A 14,272-nucleotide genomic window follows, 5' to 3' on the forward strand; every position below is an offset into this window, starting at 1 on the left:
CTTTTGAACGCGTTGGAAAGGTCTTCCAAATACCTTTCCAACAATATATAGCATGACGAGTTTTCTTAATAAAACCACCCTTTTTTACAATATTTCAAACTCTAGCCAAATCGTTTTTTAGCATAACTTTTGTAGTACTTTTCTAAACTTCATAATATTAACTAGGGTCTTGTGGGACGGATCGAATGAGACCAAAACGGGTCTACGACGTCAAATAAAGAAGTTCATTTTTCGAGTGATTTTATAGCCTTTCCTCATTGAGGTGAGGAAGGCAAAAATTGTAATTTGTGTTGCCCTACAAATAAACAAGATTTATTCCCAGTTGCAAATGCTTTAGAAATTAATATATTTACTATATCATTTAAAAAAACCCTTGACTGAAAATTTCAGACGAACTGATAAGTTCAATATGAACAGTAAATTGAAATTAATAAAATTTAATTGAGTTCTTTCATATTTTTTGCCTTCCTCACTGAGGTAAAGCTATAATCCTGCTCTAAAAATGAACTTTTTATTAAAAAATCGAAGACCCACCTTCATGTATACATATCGACTCAGAATCGAAAACTGGACAAATGACTGTGTGTGTATGTGTGTGTGTATGTGTGTGTGTATGTGTGTGTGTATGTATGTATGTGACCAAAATTCTCACTGAGTTTTCTCAGCACTGGCTGAACCGATTTTGACCAAACCAGTTGCAATCGACTTGGTGTAGGGTCCCATACATCGCTATTGAATTGTTTGAAGTTTCGATAACTAGTTCAAAAGTTTTATGCATAACTGTGTGTGTTTTCACGTATATCCGGATCTCATTTATATGCATGTAAACGATGTCCAGATCCATCATCCGACCCATCGTTGGTTAGGTAATCGAGAGACCTTTCCAACGAAACCACAACATTGAAGATCTGGCAACCCTGCCTCGAGTTATGACCACTTAGGTGATATTTATGTACTTTTTTGAAGCCGGATCTCAATTAAATGTATGCAAACGATGTCCAGATCCATTACCCGACCCATCGTTGGTTAGGTAATAGAGAGACCTTTCGAACGAGTAGACAACATCGAAGAACTGGCAACCTTGTCTCGAGTTATGACGACTTAAGTGATATTTATGTACTTTTTGAAGCCGGATCTCAATTAAATGTATGCAAACGGTGTCCGGATCCATCATCCGACCCATCGTTGGTTAGGTAATCGAATACCCTTTCCAACGAGTCCTCAACATTGATAATCTGGCAACCCTGTCTCGAGTTATGACCACTTAAGTTATATCTGTGTACTTATTTTCTGGATCTAGTAAAAAGTGAGGAAGGCATCAACCACGTAGGTCGGTTATGTTAGTTTTTTATTTTATTTTTTTATGAATTAATGTGCCAAAAAGTTAAGAAAAGCTATACTTTTGCTTGAATTTCAGGAATTCCCGGGAAATTTAAAAATTTCCCGGGAAACGGGATATATATTTTATTTCGGGAAACCACGAGAATTCCCGGGACGGAAAATCGGACGCTCTAAACTTTTATGTGAAATTGTACGCCCGATTTGATGGCGTACTCATTCCGAAAATAATTTTCATCGCAAAAAAACACATAAAAAAGTTTTAAAAACTCTGCCATTTTCCGTTACTTGACTGTTAAAATTTTTGGAACATGTCATTTAAGGGTAAATTTAATGTACTTGTCGATTCTACATCGACCCAAAAAGGTCATTTTTCAACTTAGAACAAAATTTTTCGTTTTAAAATTTCGTGTTTTTTCTAACAGTTGTAGAGCAGACAATTATATTTTTTTTATATATATATGCATAAGGGGTTTGCGAGTGACCATGAACGGCCATGATCAACGACGACCAACATTTTCAAAACTCGGCTAAGGTAAGGATAGAGATAGAGCAATGACATAATGTCATTGACATTCATATGGGGAAAATCGTGAAAATTTATTCAAAAAACATCGTTTCACTATTTTTCTGCCAGATGGGTTTGTCCAATTGTGAGATTCTTGTAGGAAATTCGATTCCCTACAACTTTGTCGAAGGGTTCAAAACGATCTGAGTGATATCTTGATTTTTGGGTAACAATTTAATTATACATTCCCATCGGTTATTGAACGTAAGAACAATTTACAAACACACCTTCAGAGTGTCACTTCAAACAGAGTCAAACACCTGTCATAAATGTCAACTAAAGGCATGAAAAACGTTGCTTTTACTTCACGCTTTGATCGTTATGCTTTACAGGCTGCAAAATAAAATAAAAACAAAACGAAAAGCAAAACAAATTCAAAGGAAATCCTCGCGGAGGAGCTTTCCCACGTACGACGTCGAGTTATCATAATCCCCGTCGATTCAAAAGTGGGCGGAAAAGGAGGAAGGAAACATTACGGGGCTCGGAGCGAGATGGTGACAGGAACGACGCCGATCCCTTCGAGAAATAAAGCTCGATAATAAGGCGTTTTGTCGTTCCCCGTAGCGCAGCAGATTGTTTTGCATGCGTAAAAGTCTTCTGCTGACGAAGCTGCTTACGATTTTCGCTTACGAGAAAGCCTGTTTATTTCCCGAGCTTTAGGCTGACAGGATGTTGAACAAGCTTGTCAATTCCTGGGGATGATGATGGGAGTTCTAGGAAGGGAACAGCTGCATCGTATAGGAAAACATTGTCAAAGTGCTTTCCCTGGTGGAAACCATTATACCGAAAACATCGATTGGAAGATGAAATCCTAGGAAATCAGCACGAAAATGAAAAGGATTTGCTTCTGAGTACACATTGTTTGTACAAATGTTGGATAATATTCAATTTTAATTATGGGAAACTATGTTTTTTGTTTCAAATGATAGAACTTTTTCCCCGTAGGACCTTATCATAATTTGACGAAAGAAAATTAAAATTTTCGAGAGCGAGATTCTGAGACAAAGATTAATCTGAGTATCAGTGAAAAACTAGTAAACTGTTTACTTATGATTTTCCTATCATTTGTGAGATGTTATCTTCTAAAGAAGTTTCATAGCAAAAAATTATATCGCACCTGCATTTTCATTTGATTGCTAATACTTAGTGTGTGTGAACCATGTTATGAAAAAAAGCAATTCAAGACTTCTAAATGCAATTCAAGAAATTCTAAATTCCCTGGGTGTACAGAGCTCAAGCTAGATTGGTTGTTGGGACTAAAGTGTCCAGTTAAGTTCCAGCCAGTTTTGTTAGTCTGAGCCGGGGCATGAACTTCCGATCTACTGCTTACGAGATGGAAGCGTTTGTTTGACTCAAAGCATTGTTTTCTTTCATTTTATTTTTGCTAGATAACCACTCTCCTCATCCATGACGTCAACTAGAGCTACAAAATACTGTCTCCCTCTAAGTTTACAATCGCTCTTTGCCTTTCACTTCAAGGGCCGCCGATCTGTTCAGCAAACACGTCACACAGAGACTCCTCAAACTAACTTTGCTCTTTTCTCAACAGCTCACCAATGTCGTACTATTGCTTATCGTCCCTCAGTGTTGACGTATTTCCCTGCTTTCACTGTTCGATTTTCCCGAACGTTTTAGCGACACAACTGTTGGGTACGCGAACACTTTACTTTTTCTGTGACACTTGCCAGGCAAATCGTAGGACTCCCCAAGATGAGTACCATCCAAGAAGAAGCTGTCCATTGAACCAAAGGTATTCCTCAGAGGAAGGACACGTTGTTATGTTGCTATACTTCGTTACCCACCAATGGAAGAGCTTTTATGTCTCGTCACACTTTCTCAAAGTTCCACCGAAAACGACGCAAAAAAATTCCTTGTACACTGCCACCATCAAGCCCAATGATGGAATACAATGGCCCCCGGGAGTACAACTAACGGAGAGAAGAGTTCCGTTGTTATGGCGTCGTCGTCGTCGTTTAGAATGGAATGGTTCTGAGAAATGAAAAAGAATTTCCGCCGGTTTGCGTGGGATAACCAAGTTTGAATACATTTTCGATCCTTTAAATTCTGCAGACTTTTGCGTAAACGAACGTTCCGGGAAGGAACTTTTACCTTTTTATTTCCTCGCCCCGACATTGATTGGACACCCGAGAGGTTTCCGTTACCGTGAAAAGACTTCGAATGATTAATTCGGGGCCCTGGGTGACAAGTTCATTTCAGTGTGGTGAACAGTTCGAAGAAATTTTGTAGATTCAAGGGCAGCTTTGAGATAAAAGCATGAGCCTTCCATTTGAATCCATTTCCGAAAATTAATTTGTCACTTTTTAAGATCAAATTAGATAGAAAAAAATTGAAATTTCCGAAAAAAAAATCCATTGATTTAGGTAATTTGCTCAAAATTCACAAAAGGATCAATTATTTAGATTCAGAAAGAATCTTACAGCTATTCACCGTAGCAAGTTGTTTTCACACTTGTTTAACATCAAGTTAAAGCTCTGCGACCCAATTTCATTCAAATTTGACTGGAATACTGCCTGTAACATTACCAAAGACAACAACAAAACAATTTTTTCCTAGGACTGCAGATAATCTAGTCTGGAATGCATTTTGAAAAAAATCGTTGTTACAAACTTTACAAAACCATGGATAACCAGCATTTTCGGAAATTTTTGTGTAATATTTTTCACAATTTTCCAAAACTTTCTTTTTAAATATCTTGAAAGCCAAAAGGCATTCTCTGTCAACTGACACGGACCCCTTTCTCTAGATCTCTAGATTTTTTTCCTTATGAACAGTTGAACTGTTGAAACACCGCACATCGAAGCCAAATGCTTCAATTGCGGTGGCGACCATTCGACCAAGAATCGGAGCTGCTCAAAACGAGCTGAGTTTGTAAAAATTCGGCAACAAGCGACGACGAGGCACCAATCAAATCGTCTCAAAACATCACCAGCATTCATGGACGTGGATTTTCCTGCTTTGGCGTCACCAGGAGCGGAATCTGATCGAGTAGTTCCAAATCTGCAGCCATTGCCGTTGAATCAAAGGCAAAATGTTGCAGAGAATTCAACACCTCCTGGCTTCAGTCAGTAACCGAGGGAAAACCAAGCATCAACGGATGAAGGCAGCAGTGACATGTTTTCACCACAAGAACTTCTGAACATTTTCATCGAGATGACAACAACACTGCGTGGGTGCAAAACTCGCCAGGAACAAGTAAGAACCCTTGGGGGATTTATTTTCAAATACAGCTCGTAGTTTGCTCGTTCTAATGATTTTGAATAATTAAAAGAATTTTTATTTAAGTTTAATGTTAGGATTAGTTCTTAAAATGATTTTTATTTCTTTTTTACCCAAATGTATTCAATTCAGTACAAAAATGTAAACAATTTGAAGTAAATAAAATAAATGTGATCAGTTAATAACAAAACGAAAAATACAAAAATACAATGTAATTATTAAAAGAAAGTTCTATCAAGACATATTTTTTTTTTGGGTTTTAAAGGTTTGTTTATTTAGACATAATTCGTGTTACAAAACTTTCCCTGCGCTTAACAAATGTTCAATAAGCTTCCAAAACAAAACCTAGCATTTTTACGTTCATTCCACCTATGCTCTCTAATTTCTTTTTTCAACACGAATAGTGATGGTTCTGATACTCTCAAGTTGTAACTAATAGTTTTTATTGCAAGCCATAAAGCTGCTTTTTCTGAAATGCTTTTTTCGTCGAGTTCCAATTGAAGAATATCCTCTAAATCAACAACGTTCAATTTATAGCGATTTTGGACAATACGACTGCTCCACTCCCACACTTCCTTTGCTTTCGGGCACTCTTTTATTCTGTGTGCATTAGAGTCAATTCCACCACACTTGTCGCATACATTTGAAATCAGATTACCAATATTGTAGCTCATTAGTTTCTCTTTGTTCGGTATTAAATCATTTACAAAATCATACATCTTTGCACGGTCTTTCATTTCAAGAAAATTTGCGCTACAATTTTTCCAGATTAAATCCCACTTTAAACTTACTTTGTCTTCGACATCTGGAGATTTACTATCAAGTGAAACAAAATAGTTATAAAACAGTTTAACAGTATTGATATCAAAATTTTCAACCACCACCTTCCCTTCATTTAACCATTCTCTTGCGTTACGTGTAAGTTTTTGTTGTGAAACTAAATCTACCAAATAACTTTCATCTGTTGGAATGCCATGAACATTAAAATTACAAAAAATATTTTTAAGGAATAATGCCTTAGATTTTGCTTCCGGATCAACCTCCTTTGACAAAGTCTAGATAAAGTTGTTTTCTATCCAATTTGAAAATGTATCCTTTCCAAATGAACTTGCCACACGCTGATTTTATTTGAGCTAGATGAAAATTTGCCGGTGGAAACAGTTGTGCAACGTACCATAGTTTTGATAAAATATAAGTATTTAAAATTATACACCGTTCAATTATATTAATTTTTCTTACATTATGCTGAAGCATTGATAAATTGATGTTCGTAACAAGTCGCTTATAATTATTGTTTACTGTTGTTGATCATTTTTTTCCAAAAATGATCCCAAGAACTTTTAAAGAGTCAGTCTCTTTAAATTTCTGTGGACCAAGCAAAGCATTGTTTAGCCTTAAAAAAACTGATTTTGAAAAATTTATTCTGATCGATGCATACTTTGAAAATGTGTCAATTACTTCTATTAAACTATCAAATTCATTATCTTTCTTAACAAAAACAACAATGTCATCGGCAAAAGCTAAAACATTTATGAATTTTCCATATACTAAAACGGGAGGAATAGTAACTGCAATTTTTCTAAGCAGAGGTTCTATGTAAAGTACAAATAGGATCATGCTTAAAGGACAACCCTGTCGTACTGAACTACTAATATTTATTTCAGCAGTTAAAAATCCATTGACCAGAACACGAGAGGCTGCATTAGAATACAAGCTTTTAAACAATTTATTAGTAGAGTAGGTAGCCCAAACTTTTCCAAAACTTTCCAGAGATAAGTGTGATTAACTCTATCAAATGCTTTGTTCAAATCCGCGCTCACTAAACAACCTTTAAATCGCTTAGACTCACATGAACGTGTGAGAATACGGCGAATATCTTTCAAATTTTCTATGCAAGAAGTATTTGGCAAACAAGCTGTTTGGCCAAAACCCAGCAATTTACTCATATAAAACTTCAAACGTTCAGCAATAATTTTCATGAATAATTTATAATCGCAATTCAACAAACTAATCGGACGATAGTCATCCAAATCTACACTATTAGCGCCTTTTTTAGGAATCAAAGTTATAATTCCGTCTGTAAAACTTTTCGACGGTCGCATATTTCCTGAAAGATATCCATTAAATAATATTAATAAATCAGCTTTCAAAGAATCAAAATTATTTATATAAAACTCATATGTTAATCCATCAGGGCCCGGTGATTTTTACGTGTACAATTTTTAAGATTTCCTCGATTTCAAATTCTGTTATAGGCCGCATAATGTCATCGCGGTCCTCTTGATCTAGTGAATTACTTAAACAATGTATAGGATCCTCTGCACTGAGTTGTTGAGAATCGTTATTATCTTCAGTAAATAAATTAGAATAATATTGATAAACTTTATTTTTCAAAATATTTATGTCTACAACTAAGATGTTACCCTCCTTAAGTCTTAAATTCGAACTAGAATTAAGTCTCTTTATTTGAGCTGAAACTTGGTACAAATTTACCATTTCATTCTGCAACAAATTTCCATTATTTAAATTGTTTCCTAAATGCATCAAACGGTTTGATTCAATCTCATATAAACGAGATTTAATCATTTTAATATCTAATAAGGTTTCTTCATTCTTATTTTTCTTGTCCATCCATTCTATCATTTTTCCATAAAAGTAAGATTTTTCATTAGAAATACGTTGGTTCAACTCCCAGCTCTTATTTTGATAAAATTGTTTAAACTTAATTTTTGCAATACTGTTCCACCAAAAATTTTTATCATCGGTGTACTGATGTCTTAACTTCCATACTTCGAAACATTCAAAAAATTGATCCGAAACTGCATCATCGTTAACGATTGTACTGTTTATTTTCCAATAACCACGACCTCTTAAAGAAAGCTCACTGCAAGATTTGATCTTCATCATAATTGCATTAAGATCAGAAAATGCAACCGGGAGTGTTGTATAATCTAAAACATTTTCCAAAAAATCAGATGGCGCATAAAAACGATCAAGCCTTGACTCTGTGTCACCCCGAAAGAAAGTAAACTGATTTTTACGCATATCAACTGCAATGTCTCTAAAATTAAAAAGTTCAACAAGTCGCTTCAAACCGGTAGAATAATTTTTATTCGAACCAGCAGTGTCGAACGCGTTCAAAATGCAGTTAAAATCGCCTCCAACCACACCGAATTTGGACCCCGCTTTATTTAAATGGATTGTCATATTGTCCAAAAATAAAACATCCCGCTCTTTCTTACGGTTTGTGCCCGAGAATGCATACACATTAATATAGTTGATGTGATTAATTATCACTGAGGATATTCTTCCATTTGGATCGAGAAGAGGGCTGCTGAAATCAAAAGATTTTCTAATCAAAATGGCAGTACCAGAACCACTATCACTTAAATTAACGATGGGAGCATGCGATGGAATAAACGAAAAGTTATCATAGGAAACCTCTTGCAGGAAAATAATGTCTAAATCATTAATATAAATAAAATCTTTCAAGAGCTGTTTGTTAATTACACTATTCGAACTATTTAAATTTACAGATCCTAATTTATAAGTGAAATTCATCATTAAAACCTATCAATTACTAAACTAATTAAATCTAATATGCAAAACTACAACTAAAGACAATAAATGCAAAAAAAGAAACCCCTATTCTCCTACCAAATCACAGTGAAACGTCGTCCAAAACTTCCCCCCCCACACCCCTGTTCCCCCCCAGTCCCCTGTTCCCCCCCGGCTGCCTGTCCCCCCCAGACCCCGCTACCTGCATTTCGTCGACGCCATCCACATCCATCTCACCACTACTCGGCTGCTTGGCTACCTCGTTCGTCTCTGCCGTCACGATGATCTTCGGCTTCTTCGAGTCGCCGTTCTTCGGTGCCGATCGACTTCTGTCTCTGTTCCGCTGCGCATCACTGATAGCGGTCGGACGCGGAGTTCGCGGACGCAAAAACTTCGGATCGACCGAACCCGATGCACCCGATGAACCAGCCGAACTTGAACGCACTTTCTTTGGATTTTTCTTGTTCTTCTCCTTCTTCGGTGGCACCACGCGCCAGCTGTCTCCATCTTGCTTGTTCTCCTGCTGTGGCTGCTGCAATTGATCTGCGACTGCTGTTAAAGCTTGAGACCAATGATCATCCATCTCCTTCGCCGCTGTGATCTGCTTTCCGCTGGAAGGTCCAGCGGGGGGAGCCTTTTCCTTCACTTCCACCTTACTCTGCTGCGATTTCATCAAAGCCGTTTGAGGAAACAGAGCGTTGAGGTTCGTCATCGATGCCTCTGGTTCCTTGCTCAAGGTCGGTTCCGCCATTTTCTGCTTGAACCACCGAGCAGCTCCACCAGCAACTGCGGCACTGTAGGAACCGCGACTAGCATCCAACCGGGTATTGACCGTTTTCCGTTCGGGACACTCTGCCTTGATATGGTCCGTCGCACCGCAAAGGAAGCACTTGTTCACCAAACCTTCGTAGAAAACCCTTGCCCCCGCACATGAAGGGACGCCGGAATCTCCGTACCCTCCTTCAGCTCGATGTACGCTCCTCGGACGGATGTCCAGATAGGGAAACCCGTTTCCTCGCCGTACTTTTCGCGAATCAGCCGCTGGATTCGGCCGTACTTGGACAGAGCCGTCCCGATCTCGCGATCGTCCACCTCCGGCGGTAGGTTGAACAGCCGCACGTACTTCACCACCGCGTTTGCTGGTGACAGGCGAACCTGCGTCGACTCGTACTTGTTGTACGCAAACTCCATGGTTCCGGGCAACCTGGCCAGAGTGGCCTTGAATTCTTCCTCGTTCTTGAACTTCACGATCACAGAAGCGTCCAACTTGTCCTTGTACATGGACAGCAGATGGTCCGCCTTCAGCTTCATCTTCCCGCGCATGAAATCAAAGATTTCCGGTTCCGTAGGTTCTCGGCAGTTGCCGGTAAACCGAATCTTCAAGGAGTTGGTCTTGAGGTCACTTTCCGCCATTTTCACTCCGCGTTATCGAAATAACAAAAGAAAAAAAAACGAACTATTGTTCTTTTAACAAAGAACCGGCAGCGCGCACGCTGGTCACGAATCGGAAGATTTTAGATACTCGCTCTTGAAACACGTCTAGCTGTGACAATGTCCAAACACGAACTGATTTGAAGTAAATAAAATAAATGTGATCAGTTAATAACAAAACGAAAAATACAAAAATACAATGTAATTATTATAAGAAAGTTCAATCAAGACATATTTAATTTCAATTTCAATAAAAAATGGTTTGCACTTATTCATTGCTAACCTGCTGGCACATATAGTTCTACTAATTTTCTGTGATAAGTTTCACCTTGACAAAAAGGCTATCATTCCTTCGTAAGTCAGTGATTAATTTATCGATACAGCATATGGCGCACAAACCCGCCACCATTACCGATCCTTTTGCCAGTGCTCCTCGAATTAGTCACTCTGGTCACGATCCAGCTCCAACCTTTGGTCTTCACACTGCCACTCTGATGATGGTGCTACCGACTTTTCCGGCGTTCCTTGAATTATGACGGCAGAATGGGTTGTGGGGGTAAAATAAAAAATAACGTTTTTCGGAGATGAGCTGAAAAGTTTTTCACGTTAAGAAAGGCATCAGGGATTGAAGCAAAAATAGTTCGCTTCTGGAGGAGGAGAAAAGTCTGGAAAAACAACTAAGTGACGGACGGTTTAGAAGAAAAAAGTCAAGAAAGGTTTCACGAAAACTTTAGAAATGAATGTAATAAAAGGATCATTACAGAAACTGTCCGTCATCCCATTTTGCGAAAAGAAATTCTAAGAGCAGTTAAAAAATAGTCGCAACTTTTACGAGCTTCACTTCCGATGCTGTGATTAGCTAGCACTTGAACTGAAACTCAAAGATAATGCTCTAGCACTAAACAAATAAAACTAAACTAGCTTTGTTCTGCAATAAAAAAAAAACGCAAGTCGATGATGTATTAGGATGATGCCTTGTAGTTTTGCATCATTTCCGAAATTTTTCTGTTGAAAAGTTTTTATTATATTGGCCAAATACCCATATAGGAGGGCCGAGGTACCCCAACAGAATCCGGAATATCTCCGGTAAAAATGGACCACATTTGTCCCCCATCTGGCAGTTCAAAATATAGACAAATCTGGATCTTTTGCAACCAAAAGCATCCAAATTGGTCAATTCTATCAAAAGTTATGGGATTTCTAAGAAAAAAAATAGGGGTCAAATGACTACCCGAGCGTTTGAGTGTTAAACAAGAAAAGTTTCGTTTTTTTTTTCATTTGCGGAAAACCTCGGAAAATTCGAATGGATTTTGCTTTTTCCATTCACTCTCCATTCTTGAACTTTTTCACTTCCATTCTTCCGAAACGCTCCATTGAGTTCATGCTTTTGTTCTTTCGACAACTTGAACTAGGGGGAAACTACCCATTATCAGCTTTTTGAGACCTAATTTCTAAGGTAGGTTAATAAAGTTAAAAACTCGTTTATGAAAGTTTAACATAAAGGAAAAAAAATAAATGTTAACAATAGAATTGTGATCAAAAAGAGAATCTTTCCCATTTAGTCAAAAGATGGTTGGAAAACACACACACACTGCAAAGAACAACTTTTCCTCCGTGTAGCTTTCAGAATTGCACTTGAAAATGCAGCAGCAGCATCTCACAGCAGCGCCGCAATCTTGGGCACTTGGGCCAAAGTACCAAAGTGCAAGTGATACTGCAATATCGCTGCTGATGGTGTTGGCGCGAGTGCAGGCGAATGAAAAATAAATAAGTACAAAATAAATCAGACAACTTTGCGCGCGCTCGCTCTACCGGTACATTTATGGCTGGGGAGCTGTTCCATTTAGGTTACAAATGGACTCCGAATGGATCACACGCGATTGAAATAGTTTTTTCAGGATCAGATTGAAATTAATCTTTTACAGATGGGGACCAGTTTTAGGAATTCAACCAGATTTGGTTTTTCAACTATCTTAATATTGTTTGATTCACTTATCAATTCCACCATACGAAAATTATATGCTAGTTTTGGATTAAGGCTTCGATGGATTATTTTCGTCCTGCCTATTAAGTATTTACAAACTAAAGTATGGTTGAATTTGACAGAGTTTACTGATTGCTTAGTTGGATCAACTCATCCTTTAGTTAAGCCACACCAAATTGACTCATCGATTGTTAGATTTGACTCAATCATTCTGTCAATTTATTTTTTCACAATTATTTTTTTTTGTCACCTTCTGCCTCAAAATTAGCCTGAATAATCCAAGAGCATTATTTCACAAAAACTTCAAAAAACATGAAAATATTTGTGAAATCAAATAAAACCAACTAAAAAGATATGTTCCGTTTTGTATACAGAGATTCCACGTCAAACGTGGTCCAACTTGGTATAGGAGTTTAAAAGCATTATAGCGTATTTTTTTTGTGATAAGGATAGTCCCATCCAAAACAAGGGTTCAAAAATTGCGTGTTTTTTATGATGAGTATGCAGTAACAGGATTTTGAGAAATGATTTTTGAAAAAAAGGATATACGGTGAGTTTGCTGTTAGATTAAAGCTTTAAAAATATTTAGGCCATAAACATACCAGCAACAGCACCGCCTCGAGTAAACACACTCATTTATACCATTTTCAATATCTTTTCACTTGTGCTAACGTTTTCATAGCACTTAAGATATGTAATTGCTTCCAACTACCGGCAACATGTTTTTTTTTAACATGGTTAAGCCACTCACTTAAAAAATAATCCCGAAACATGCAATAAATTAGCAAGCGCTATTTAAAAAAATGCGCCGAGTCAATTGACGCTTATAACTTTTAAATTTAAATCTAAGCGTAACGAAACCCGAGCGAGAAACGAAGGCAAATAAAGAACAAAGGGTGGCCACCAACACCACCAGCAGCGCCTGTTGGAGTGAGCCAGTGATGCCAGGAAACTTTCTCTATATATGCCACTTTTCTTGAGTATTCGCTTAAAATTTCGTCACAAAAAAGCAGCACTAAGCAGACAAAAAAGAGAGCAATGCATTCCCGTCAGATTAGAATTTTGTTCACAAAAAGTTGCTCTACTGATTGATGTAGGGGAAATATACCCATTTTAATCACACTAAGCCGTTCGACCAATTCTCATCACTTTTGCCGTTTTTCGCTATTAAATCAACATTTTCAGATGTATCAACAATGATAAGTTGCTTGCTCACTTTTATTTGAGCTGTTTATTACTTTGGAACAGTCAAAAACACTTTATTTAAGCTGTAATTCATGATCAAAGTGCTGATAGGCCGATAATAGAAATAGGCTGAGAAAGGGTATAGTTCCCCTACTTGGTTTTAGTAAATTTCAAGGAACACTCCAGAATATCCAGCATCAATCAGACACGCAGAGATGGATATATTTCCCATATTAATCAATATCAAAGTACCATGCTTATGCATCGGAATAAGTTCTGAGTTCATTTTGCTGGAGACGCAAGGTGCTTTGTGTTCAATCAATGTACCAAATTAGTTTTTCAATAGTATTTAGTGTCTTGTTATTGCATTTTCACCATTTTTTGGATGAGTTACGTAAAACATCCTGAAAAATCATAGAAATATATTTTTAAGCTAATAAGGAGACCTTCAGCAAGCTGAGTTATCATTTGATCTGTAAGTGTATTTGAGATATGCCTTTCCGAAGCTTTGATTTTTTGTAAAATGTCGTTTTTGCAAAAATCTTTCAAAAACGTAGAATTTGGACCAATTGTTCAAGAAGAGAACCAACCTACTCGCAAAACAAAACATAAATACGAATCTAATTATTTTGGCCAATGAACTTCCATTAGACCGGCTCGTCGTTATATGGAAAATTGATGATGCGTCCACACTTTGCGCATGCCTTTTAATCTTATATGAGAATTAGTATGTAAAACCTCTATTTTTATATGTTGGTTTTAAGCTTTTGTATTTCCACTACACGGAGAAAAAAGAGTTCCGAAAATCGTGAACAAGCGTTCATGAAAATGGGAACCACGAACAAAGTGTTCAAATTTCATGGTACGTTTTTCAAAAACGTACCATGAGATTTGAACACTTTGTTCGTGGTTCCCAATTTCATGAACACTTGTTCACGATTTTGGGAACTCTTTTTTCTCCGTGTACATAT

At 37.4% G+C, this 14,272-nt stretch overlaps 1 protein-coding gene across 9 annotated transcripts in view; it reads right to left on the minus strand.

Moving 5' to 3' along the window:
• LOC6047689 overlaps positions 1–14,272 on the minus strand; it is a 228,695-nt gene that overhangs the window by 199,012 nt on the left and 15,411 nt on the right. The gene's annotated exons all lie outside the window — the stretch shown is intronic.

The sequence above is a fragment of the Culex quinquefasciatus genome, chromosome 1 (assembly GCF_015732765.1).
Source record: "Culex quinquefasciatus strain JHB chromosome 1, VPISU_Cqui_1.0_pri_paternal, whole genome shotgun sequence".
Lineage (NCBI taxonomy): Eukaryota > Metazoa > Arthropoda > Insecta > Diptera > Culicidae > Culex > Culex quinquefasciatus.